The 12,092-nt window shown below is 37.9% G+C and overlaps 1 long non-coding RNA gene across 1 annotated transcript in view; it reads right to left on the reverse strand.

The window, feature by feature from the left end:
* Positions 1–1,562: 1,562 nt before the first annotated feature.
* The window catches only part of LOC103103388 (uncharacterized), a 58,208-nt gene continuing 47,678 nt past the window's right edge, over positions 1,563–12,092 (reverse strand). Inside the window, exon 4 of the long non-coding RNA XR_472170.2 lies at positions 1,563–1,779. This is a non-coding gene — a long non-coding RNA (uncharacterized LOC103103388). The remainder of the gene's footprint in view (positions 1,780–12,092) is intronic.

Consider the following 12,092-nt stretch of genomic DNA (forward strand, 5'->3'; position numbering starts at 1 on the left):
TAATGCAAACAGGGATATTAGGATTATCAAATGCCCAGCGTTTGGTGGCCGGCAACGGGCACTGAAGCCCATCTGGAGAGGGAGGAGGTTCATCAGTGCCCCAGATCAGGCAAAGGAACAAGGGAATGGAACGATCCGGCCAAGTCTTCTGTTCAGGGATTGGTCCATAGCCATTCTCCTCAGCCCAGTCCTTCTTCAACCAGCAGAGGAGAATGGAGCCCCTCAGAAATCGAACTGGCCATCACTCTTTAGGGATGAAATCATGCAGAGCTCTTTACCTCCATCGAGAGCCCAAGCCCAAATCCATAGCTAGAAAGGTCAGTGGAGGACATTTGATCCAAATTCTCTGGATTACAGAAGATAAAACCGAGGCTGAGGGAACCTGACTCGCCTCAGAGGTGGGACCTGCCTTTGGGTATTCTTGGCTGCAAGCCTGTTCCATTGAAGTTCTCAGGGAACAGCTGTTTTTTCCATTCTCTCATCCTTCTTCCCCTCCAGAGCTAGACTTTGGAAAAGTCCTAATGAACGTAAAATGATGTGTGAAAAAAGATGTCATCAAGAAAATGCAGGAGCCAAAAGGAAGATGGTTTTATAATTTGGTAGCATCACATAGAAAGAACTCTGTGCCTGGCACCAGGAAGATCTGGGTTCAAATTTGTCTTTAGACACTTACTAGTTGTGGGCAAGGTACTTTATGTTTGTCTCCATTTTCTCAACTGTAAAATGGGAATAATATTATTGTTTGTTCATTTAATAAGGAGTTGCTATTTGCTAAAACTATTTGCTAAAACTGTGTGCTGGCAAGATATGGACTTGAGATAAGGTTAGAATTGTGTTGGGTCTTCTTTAAATTACAGTTAATTAGGAGGATAATCCAAACACCAAGGTTTTAGCCAAAAAAAAAATCCCCCAGGGTTTTCATGACTTGTCCCTTCACTTTCCAACTTCCTTTCAAATTATTTCCATGGGATTTGGTCTAAGAAATTTAGGGTTAGGAGGAAAGGAGGAAAGAAACAAGCACTTATTAAGCATCTACTCTGTGCCTGGCACATGCTAAGTGTTTTACAATCATCTCACTCAATCCTCAAAATGACCATAAGAAATAGATGCTAAACAAACAAACTGAGAGAAGTGAGGGACTTACCTGGAACTGCAAAGCTTACAAGTGTCTGAGCTCAAATTTGAATCCAGGTCTTCCTGATTCTAGGTCCATAGTGGTTCCATCTACCTGCATTGAGGTATAGTGGAGACAGTGATATGTTTGAAGTCAGAATTATCTGGATTATAAACTTGCTTCAAATCCATGCTAGCTGCATATCCTGGGCAAGATTCTCCATTTCTTTAGGACTCAGGGAACTCCCCCAGACTTAAAAGATAACTGCAATTGATGGGGATAGACGGAGTTCTCGTGCTAGGGGTCTCCTGATATAAAGCTAAGAAGAGGAAAATATTAATAAAACTCACCTAGATTTTACCAAAGAATCTTGCAAAAATATTTATATTTTTTTCTACAAAAATGTGGAGCCATTAAGAAGTTAGATAACAGCATTGTTAAATGACTTCAGAATTTTTTAGACTGGACATACATACATGTCACTGATGGTTTGCAGCTCACTTAGAAGCAGAATTTCAGTGGAGTTCTTCAGGCCAATCTACTTGAGTTCATCTAAGGTTACATTTCATCAGTAACTTAGATAGAGGCATAGGTCTTCCATTCTGCTCCTTTTAGGACAATAGAGGAAAGGTAGGAGGGATAGCTGAAACACTGGATGATAGAGTCTGTTTGCAAAAAAAGATCAAGATGATTCAGAGAATGAAACTGAGTACAAGACAGAATCCAAGAGAGCTAAATCATGTATCCACTTAGTTACTTATATGCATCTTCCCCATTAGAATTTAAATGCCTTGAGAGGAGTACATGAGGGCACGTTTTGGTCTTTTGTGTATCTTTGGTGCTTAGCATAGTGCCTGACATACGGTAAACCTTTGCTCCATGCTTGTTGATGAATGGAATTCTCATTTGAGTAGAAAAGCTTCTCTGGTCCTTTTCATTCCTGGAACTGTGTGCCCCAATTTTAGGGATTTAGGGACTTCCTCATGAGAAGCGTGAGAGTTCCCATCTAGAAACTACCATGCTTGACCTTGAAGGAGTACTACCTAAAGTCTCTCTTAGATTAAGATCCTGCACAAGTGAGAGTGGTCAATCAATATATGAAGGAAGTCCTTTGGGAAAAACAAAACGAAACAAACAAACCAAAAATAAACCCCCAAACTTCTCTAATACCTCCTCCCCTTTGCTGAGCCCTCATCCTCCACCTCCCATTCTCATCCTTCCACCTCTATCCATATATTCATTGCAGACACCATCATTGATAATGCTGGCTAGAGTCAAGAAGAATTTCCATTTATTGGTCAAGTTCTAGTCCAACCATCCCAGACCAGGCCTTCATATGTGAAGAATATGGAAGACAGAACAGCCCAGATAATGGCTGGGCTCTGTGCTCACAAATCAAAACCCATCTGGTGCAGCCCAAGGACAAATATCTGGCTGTGCTTATTGGATCAGGCTAGTGGGGTCAGGGCTGAGCTAGAAAATATCTTGATTAAAGAAGTCTTATTTCTCTTCTCAGTTGTTTACTTCAGATTTTGGGGAGGTAGTTTGTAATTTTTGTTTCTTTTTTGTTGTTTTTCAGAGTTTCTTGCTTTCTTCTATCTTATGTGGGGCCTTGATTGCTGTTATAATCCAAAACCTACTGAGGGATGACTATGATTCCATGGGAAAATAAGTAGAAAATATCCTGCTGAAGGGCAAAAACCATTATTTAATTTCTTTTTAGCCCCAGGACCTACAACAGTGTCTAGCAAATTATTGTTGTTGGTGTTGGTAGTGAGTTTCGTCAGAATTTTTGTGACTTTCTGAACTATAGCCATCTGTGGGATTTTCTTGGCTAGGATACTGGAGTGATTTTCCATTTCCTTCTCCAATGGATCTGGTGGAAAGGACTGGTCATATTGATCAGTGAATCAACCTTTAAAAAACATCTACTATGTGCCTGGTGCTGGTAATACAAGGACCAAACCTCAATTGCCCCTGTCTTCAGTGAGCTTTCTTCTGATTGGGAGAGACAATATTTATGTAAATAATCATCTATGTATATATGATATCTCCAAAATAAGAACACTTGCTTTATTTGTGAGCTTCTGTCTGAACTGGAACTATGGCCCACAAGCTACGACAAATAGAGACAAGACCCTGATCTAGGGTCAGAGTTCCATAGTCTTCACCTGATGGAACATGAGCTGTATACCTATTAGAATCCATTTTCTATCTTCTGCCCTTCTTTAATTGAACTTAGAGGGGCAGCTTGGAAAGGGCTAAGTAATGAGCATGAAGTCTTCCCTTGGCTCCCTAGGCTCCTTTGTGCCCATGCACTGTCTTGTAGTTCCTGAAATTGCAGAGTGGCCTAATGTCACCACCTAGCCTCATGTCTCATACTTAGTAGGTACTTCATGAATGCTTGTTGAACCTATCAGAATTAAAACTCTGAAACCATATAGCAGAACAGCAGGTGTTTTCATATATGTTGTCTTATTGTCAGGTTTCCTTCTAGGCAAAGAAGCAAACACTGTATACAGTTTGGCATGAGATATTTGTTCTGTAGGGAGCCAACTCCATTATGGCCACATCTTGTGAGCTTAGTGAAACATAACAAGCCAGGGCAGAAATAGGAGTTAGCCTTTTGATGAGGATTTAAGCTGATTCTGATTGGGTAAATGTATTTAATTGATGTCCCCTAGCTTGATGGAAGGGCATGGCCACCCAGAGAGTTATATCTGAGAATAAAAAGGGTCTGCCAGTCTCTGAGAAGCATGGAGAGCATCCCATGCAACCAGTCCTTCTGTTTATCAGCTAAAATAGTAACCACAAGGTTGAATGTGGGACTCCACATCCTCCTGACTCTTGAATAGGATGAGGTTCCTGGCTAGCGACACCACCTTGTGGCTGAACCTCAAACCTCTTCTATATCATTTCCATTCTTTCCCCTTCATTCCAATCTCTGATATAAAAGTGGCCCTCCTTACCAAGACCAATAGCTCCATCTAGTCCTAGAGCTCATCTCCTCCCATCTTCTTGAAAGCTAAGACTATGACTGAAGAGACAGCCTCAGTTCTAACATGAATCTTTCCATGTATATTCATTCATTTCCTGCTACCTCTAAACATGCCCAGATTTCTCCCATGCTTAAAAAAAGGCTTTCACTTGATACTGCTCTCCATTGAAGCTATCAGCATATATCTCATCCTTTTTACAGTCAAACTCCTAGAAAAAGCTCTCGACACTCATTGCCTCCATTCCTCACATCCCACTCACTTCTCAGCTCTTTTGCAATCTGGCTCCATCCCCACCACTAGAATCAAACTGCTCTCTCCAATGATCTTGTAAATGGCAAATCCAAGGATCGCATCTTAGTTTTAATTCTTCTTCCCATCCAATGCTATTTGACACTGTCAATAACTACCTGCTCACAGATATTCTCTCATCTCTTAACTTTTATGAGTAGAAAGAATGGGATAGATACATATATACACACAGGTAGATACAAGTGGGTGTATGTGTGTATATACCTGGCATTCCCTTCTTAATCTCCTTTGCATGATCATAAACTACATCATGCTCCCTAAATATAAACTCTATCCTAACCCCTTTTTTCTATGGTATTCATGTGATTTCATCAGTTCCCATGGAATCTCACTTCTCCTGACCCACAATCCTGCATTACCTTCTGAATCCTGGATATGTGCACTTAAATGCCCCATTCGCTCTTCCAATTTAAGTTGTCCAAAAAGAAGCAGGGCATTTTTCTTTTTAAATGCAACCTTCCTCCAGAATTCCCTTTTCACTGGCAGGTATCTATATTCTTCCTGTTACTCAGGTTCATATCTTTATTGCATTACTCTTCCTCATACCCCAAACATACTCAGCTGAAGTCTCAGAAGTTACTTGAAAATGGGAATTCTTTCTTTCTTTTTTTTTTAATTTTTCGTCTTTATATGTCCAGTACCCAGCCTATGGTGCTGGCCTTTATTAGATATATAATAAATGTTTTTTGAATGACTAGTTTATTTCTTATATCCATTCCAGATTTTCCAGCCATTATTGTCACCAACATTATTAATGAGGAAATTTTCCCTTTTTGTTTGGACTACTGAAATGACCGCTTAATGGACTTCTAGTTTCTGCTTCTCTCCCCTCTCCAATGATGCTATAGATGTTTGTCAAAATGATCATTTTAAATCATTGTTACTCTTTTATTCAAGAATATTTAGTAGTTCTCTGTTACTTCTCAAAAAAAAAAAACCTTAGCTTAGCATTTAAGAGCCTTCAAAATCTTTCTCCAGCCTGCAAGGAATATTTCATATCATTTCCTCTTATGCACTTTATTGCTGTCAGTGAGATCTATTTTGTTTTTGTTTTTTTCCAAATTGATTCCATCTCCCAACTCTGTGACTTTGCCTTATATGATGTCTTCTTCATTTCTGCATTGTAGAATACTAAGATTCTTTCCCAGCTGAGCTCTGATTAAATCTCCCATTGGAGTCCTACCACAATTCCCCTTGTTGTTCAATTAACATAATTTTAAAAGTAAGAATAACAGAACCAGGAGAACACTATACATAGAGACAGATACACTATGGCACAATCGAATGTAACTGACTTCTCTACTAGTAGCAATGCAATGATCCAGGACAATCCAGGGGGACTTATGAGAAAGAACGCTATTCACAACCAGAGAAAGAACTGTGGGAGCAGAAATGCAGAAGAAAAACATGATTAATCACACAGTTTGACGGGTATATGACTGGGGATTTTGGCTTTAAACAATCACTCTATTGAAAATATTAATAATATGGAAATGGGTTTTGAACAATGATACATGTAAAACCCAGCAGAAATTCTTGTCAGCTCTGGGAGAGGAGGTAGAAGAGAGGAGGGAAAGAACATAAATCAGATTACCATGGGAAAAATATTGTGAATTAATTAATTAATTTAAAAATGTATATGTCTCTTTTTTGTTAAAAATAAAAGTAATTATAAAGCCCCTAGGATGTCCCAGGTATGATGCTAGTCAAAAAAAAAAAAAACACAAATAAAACAAAGGAAAAGTATCCTATACCCTCATGAAATGGAAGTTCTCTTGAGAAAACACAATAAGAATATAAATATGTAAATGCAAAGGATGTAGAAAGGGATATAAATCAACTCCAAGAGGAAGAGAGTGTCCAGGATTTGTAGAATAAGGACTGAACTGTAGATGTAGATGGTGGTACTTTTGGAGGCTCAGAACGGAGCAGGGGAGTTTAGGAAGGAAGAGTGGAAAGGGAAAACATTCCACACATGGGGGCAGGGACAGGAATGGGGAACTTGCTGAAAAGTCATGAGGACACACATGCAAATGAGTTTGTGGATAAAACAGCTATGGGATCATTTTGATTAGAATGGCTGGCTTGGAAAAGGGGATATCAGGAGTAAAGTAGCTGGATCTAGTGAGGTGGTTCAGTGGATAGAGCATTGGTTTTTAAATCAGGAAGACTTGAGTGCAAATATTCACTAGCTGTGTGACACTGGGCAAGTCATTTGACATCTGCTTGTCTTAATGCACTGGAAAAGGAAATGGCAAACTACTATGATATCTTTGCCAGTGGACAATATTGATGTTATAATTTCCAAAAGGTAATGAATAGTTAGATGTGACTAAACAACAAATAACCACAACAAAGGTGGAAAAGGTGGGCATCAGCTTGGGGGGAGTTTTAAGGGCCAAGCTAAGTGCTGTGCCTTTTAAGCCATATTTTAGGCTGTCAGACTCAGTTCCTTCTGCATTTTAGGCACTACAAACCATACTAGGTTGTCACAGAGAAAATGCTTAAATTCTATCGAAACAGGAATTATTAACAAAATCCTTTGTCTCAAATACAGGGCCTTTGTCAATGGTCTGCCTCTGTTTGTGTGTAAAGTATGGCAATATAGCAAAGTTGAATATTATACAAATGCTGCTAGACCATCATTCAGTGTGTCAGTGATGCTAATGATCCAGGTATTTAAAGAAAGAGGGCCACACCAGTCCTCTTTCCAAAACATAACCTGTCATTACTTACTTTTTTTTTTCATTGATCAAAACATATTTCCATATTATTGATATTTGCACCAGGGTGATCGTTTAGAATCTACATCCCCAACCTTTTTCTCATGGAACCATGTGATCAAGCAGTTCTTTATCTTCGGTATTTCTACTCCCATGGTTCTTCTTCTAGATGTGGATAGGGTTCTTTCTCATAAGTCCCTCAGAATTGTCCCATATCACTGCATTACTGCTAGTAGAGAAGTCCATTATGTTCGATTGTGCCACAGTGTATCAGTCTCCATGTACAATGTTCTCCTGGTTCTGCTCCTCTCACTCTGCATCACTTCTTGGAGGTCCTTCCAGTTCACATGGAATTTCTCCAGTTCATTATTCCTTTTTGCACAATAGTATTCCATCACCAAGAGATACCACAATTTGTTTAGCCATTCCCCAATTAAGGGCAGCCCCTCATTTTCCAATTTTTGGGCACCATGAAGAGCCCAGCTATGAATATTCTTATACAAGTCTTTTTCCTTATTATCTCTTTGGGGTATAAACCCAGCAGTGCTATGGCTGGATTAAAGGGCAGGCAGTCTTTTAGCAGCCTTTGGGCAGAGTTTCAAATTGCCTTCTAGAATGGTTGGATCAATTCACAACTCTACCAGCAATGCATTAGTGTCCCAATTTTGCCATATCCCCTCCAGAATTCATTACTTTCCTTTGCTGTCATGTTAGCCAATCTTCTAAGTGTGAGGTGGTACCTCAGAGTTGTTTTGTTTTGAATTTCTCTGATTATAAGAGATTTGGAACAATTTTTCATGTGTTTATTGATAGTTTTAATTTCTTTATCTGAAAATTGCCTATTCATGTCCCTTGACCATTTATCAGTTGGGGAATGGCTTAATTTTTTGTACAATTGATTTAGCTCTTTATAAATTTGAGTAAATAGACTTTTGTCAGTGTTTTTTTGGTTATGGAGATTTTTTCCCGATTTGTTGCTTCCCTTCTAATTTTAGTTGCATTGGTTTTGTTTGTGCAAAAGCTTTTTATTTTAATGTAATCAAAATTATTTATTTTAAATTTTGTAAATTTTTCTAACTCTTGCTTGGCCTTAAAATCTTTCCTTTCCCAAAGATCTGACAAGTATACTATTCTGTGTTCACCTAATTTACTTATAGTTTCCTTCTTTATATTCAAGTCATTCACCCATTCTGAGTTTATCTTGGTATATCGGGTGTTAGATGATGAACTGAACCTAATCTCTCTCATACTGTTTTATTTATTTACTTATACACCAATTTACTTATTTAGTGACTTACTTATTAAACACCAAGAAACTTTTTTACTGAATTAGAAAAAAACTATAATTAACTTCATTTGGAAGGGAAAAAAATCAAGAATATCAAGGGAAATATTGAAAAAATTTAAAGTGAAGGAAAGTGGCCTAGCAGTACAATTTATCAGTCTAGGTGTACAATGGTGTATCTTGGTTTAGGGTGTGAAATGTTGATCCAAACCCAATCTCTCCCATATTGTCTTCCAATTTTCCCAGCAGTTTTTGGCAAATAGTGTGTTTTTGTCCCAAAAGCTGGAATCTTTGGGTTTATCATAGACTGTCATGCTGAGGTCACTTATCCCAAGTCTATTCCACTGATCCTGCCTTATGTCACTTAACCAGTACTATCTTGTTTTGATGACCACTGCTTTATTGTACAGTTTAAGATCTGGTACTGCTAGACCCCCCCTCCTTCACATTTGTTTTTCATTATTTCCCTTGATGTTCTTGATCTTTGGTTCTTCCATATGAATTTTGTTATAGGGTTTTTTTCCTAATTCAGTAAAAACGTTTCTTGGTAGTTCGATGGGTATGGCACTGAATAAGTAAATTAATTTAGGTACGATGGTCATTTTTATTATGTTAGCTCATCCTACCTATGAGCAATGGATTTTTTTTTCCAGTCGTTTAGATCTAGTGTTAACTGTGTGGAAACTGTTTTGTAGTTGTGTTCATATAATTCCTATGTTTGTCTTGGCAAATAGATTCCTAAGTATTTTATGTTGTCTAGGGTGATTCTAAATGGAATTTCTCTTTCTAACTCTTGTTGTCGGGATGTGTTGGAAATAAATTTCTGTGGGTTTATTTTGTATCCTGCAACTTTGCTAAAGTTGTTGATTATTTCAATTAGCTTTTTGGTTGAATCTCTAGAATTCTTTAAGTAGACCATCATGTCATCTGCAAAGGATGATAACTTGGTCTCCTCCTTGCCTATTTTGATGCCTTCAATTTCTTTTTCTTCTCTAATTGCTACTGCTAGTGTTTCTAGTACAATGTCAAATAGTAGAGGTGATAATGGGCATCCTTGTTTCACTCCTGATCTTATTGGGAATGTATCTAGTTTATCCCCATTGCAGATGATGTTGGCTGATGGTTTTAGATATATACTGTTTATTATTTTTAGGAAAGACCCTTCTGTTCTTATGCTTTCTAGTGTTTTCAATAGGAATGGGTGTTGTATTTTGTCAAAGGCTTTTTCTGCATCTATTGAGATAGTCATGTGATTTTTGTTGATTTGCTTGTTAATATGGTCAATTATGTGGATGGTTTTCCTAATATTGAACCATCCTTGCATTCCTGGTATAAATCCCACCTGATCATAATGAAAAACCCTAGTTTTCACTTCCTGGAGTCTTATTGCTAGTATTCTATTTAAGATTTTTGCATCTATGTTCATTAAGAAAACTGTAGTTTTCTCATTACTTACTTTAAAATAGCTTCCTTGGGTCAGGGAGGAAGAAAGAGAGGTAAAGAATAAGCATTTATATAGCACCTATTGTGTGCCAGGCACTAAGCTAAATGTTTTCCAATTATATCTCATTTTTCTCCCTCACAGCCTTGGGAGGTAGTAAGGGAATTGGGGAATTGAGTGAACCACACTAATTCTACCTTGAGATTCAACTGTAGTCAGTTGGATTTAGCTCATTTCCCTTTATATTTGATTATAAGTCTACCCCAGTTTCTGTTTTGGTAGAAAACCTTATTCAATTATGGGAATTGTGAAAAAACCTGATTGAGTTACTTGACCGAGCCCTGTATGACACGGAAGCTGGACCACCTCTGCCTGTTTCTTAGAGGCCCTTAACTGAGGATCTAGATTCTGCTGATCAGAAAATCAGTCAGATCCAAAGATTTATGCAGATAGCAAAATAGCAGCCTTCATTTTATTTTTCACCATGACTTTTTCCTTCAGTATAAGCAATATGTGTCTTGTTTCACAACAAGATGAATGAGGAAATATCTGTTATATGACAATATATGTAACTGCCTTTGGGGAGCGGAAAAAGGGGTGAGAGGGAGGTAGGAAAAAATGAGACAGATTTTTGGACATGGCTATTGATAAAATTTGTTTCTCTTTGCTTATTAAAATTTCTTACATATTTATAATAAATATTTTGTGGTATATATACATCTATGTACATACATATATATATTTGGAATTTCAACTCAAATTCTCCTACTCAAAAGACTCTAAACCCCCTCCTTTATCCTCACTGAACCATGCTATTAATGTCACCAAATTTTCTTCCTCTCTCTCTTTCATGAGTGTAGGGAGCCCTTTGTTTTAATTTGTTTGTAATTCATTGAACTAGCAGAGAAACAACAGTTACATAATAAAAAGGAAACAGTTGCTTGCAAAAACAACATAATCTTCCCTTTATTTCTTGCTACATTGGGAGGCTAGGGCAAGGAGATGTGCATTGTTTGGTTGACCTCCTTCCTACTGATAACAGATCAGGTGAAAGTCTGGACAACAAATGAAGTCCAGCATTTAGAGGACCACCACCTTTAGCAGCATATCTTGATACAAAGGAAAGTTGTCCCTCTATGTCAAAATGAAAAGAAGAGCTTAAATGGTTTTCTAGATAGAGGCCTTGGGAAAGGATACAAGCTCTTCCCCATATCCTGATGATGCTCAGAGGAAGGAAGTGAGACAAGCATTCAAAGACAGTAAGATAAAGAAATGTCGACTTGATTCTTGGTTTCTGGCTTCATAGGGCTCAGATCTGAATGTTCCAGACCACTACAGGGTTCTTTAATAGAAGGTAGGCTTTACTAGAAAGAAAGTGGTCATTTTCTTTGCTGTTCCATTTATAGAATCTTCTATCTCCTGCCCAGCACCTTCTGCTAGCCACCCTCCCTACCCAGCAAGCTCTCTTTTCTTACCTCTCCCTCTGGAAATCCCTGTCTTCCATCATGCACTGACTTGAGGACCATTTATTTTGAGAGATTCTATTTTCTGTTTTCCCCATTATCAATGATCTTCTCCACCCCTGAAATTATTTTGCATATTTTTGTATTTCCTTATCAATCTATTTGACCCCATAAAATTAAGAACTGCTTCTTTTTCATTTTTTTATATCCCATTCTTCTAACACATTGCTAGGCACATAAGAAATCTATAAACATTGATTGCATTTAATTGATTTTAAATAAATTAATTGAGTTATGAATCATAAATTTGCTCTGCCCTGAGGGTGACCTATAATCTCTCCAATTATTAAAAATATATGCTGCCTTTCATATCTCTTTTTAGTTATGTGTCCAGGGTAGGTTAAGGAGTAGCATTGCTATTTCCATAGAGTCTTCTTAGTTACTGCAAATTCAAATCCTTCATTTCATGAATGGGGAAAGTGAGGTACACAGTGGAGGGTATAGGTTTCCCTTACTTAGAAGGATTCATGTAAAGACTGAACTACCAATTGTTAGGTAGGCTAATATAGAATGTTTCTTTCTTTTTTTTTAATATGGTTAGGTCTAGATGAGCAGTCAAGTGGTACAGTTGATGGAAAATCAGACTTGGAGTCAGGGAGATTTACCTTCCTGAATTCAAAACCAACTTCAGACAATTACTGCCTATGTGATCCTGGGCAAGTAATTTAATTTTGTTAGCCTCAGTTTCCTCATCTGTA

This window comes from Monodelphis domestica, chromosome 8, assembly GCF_027887165.1.
Source record: "Monodelphis domestica isolate mMonDom1 chromosome 8, mMonDom1.pri, whole genome shotgun sequence".
Classification (NCBI taxonomy): domain Eukaryota; kingdom Metazoa; phylum Chordata; class Mammalia; order Didelphimorphia; family Didelphidae; genus Monodelphis; species Monodelphis domestica.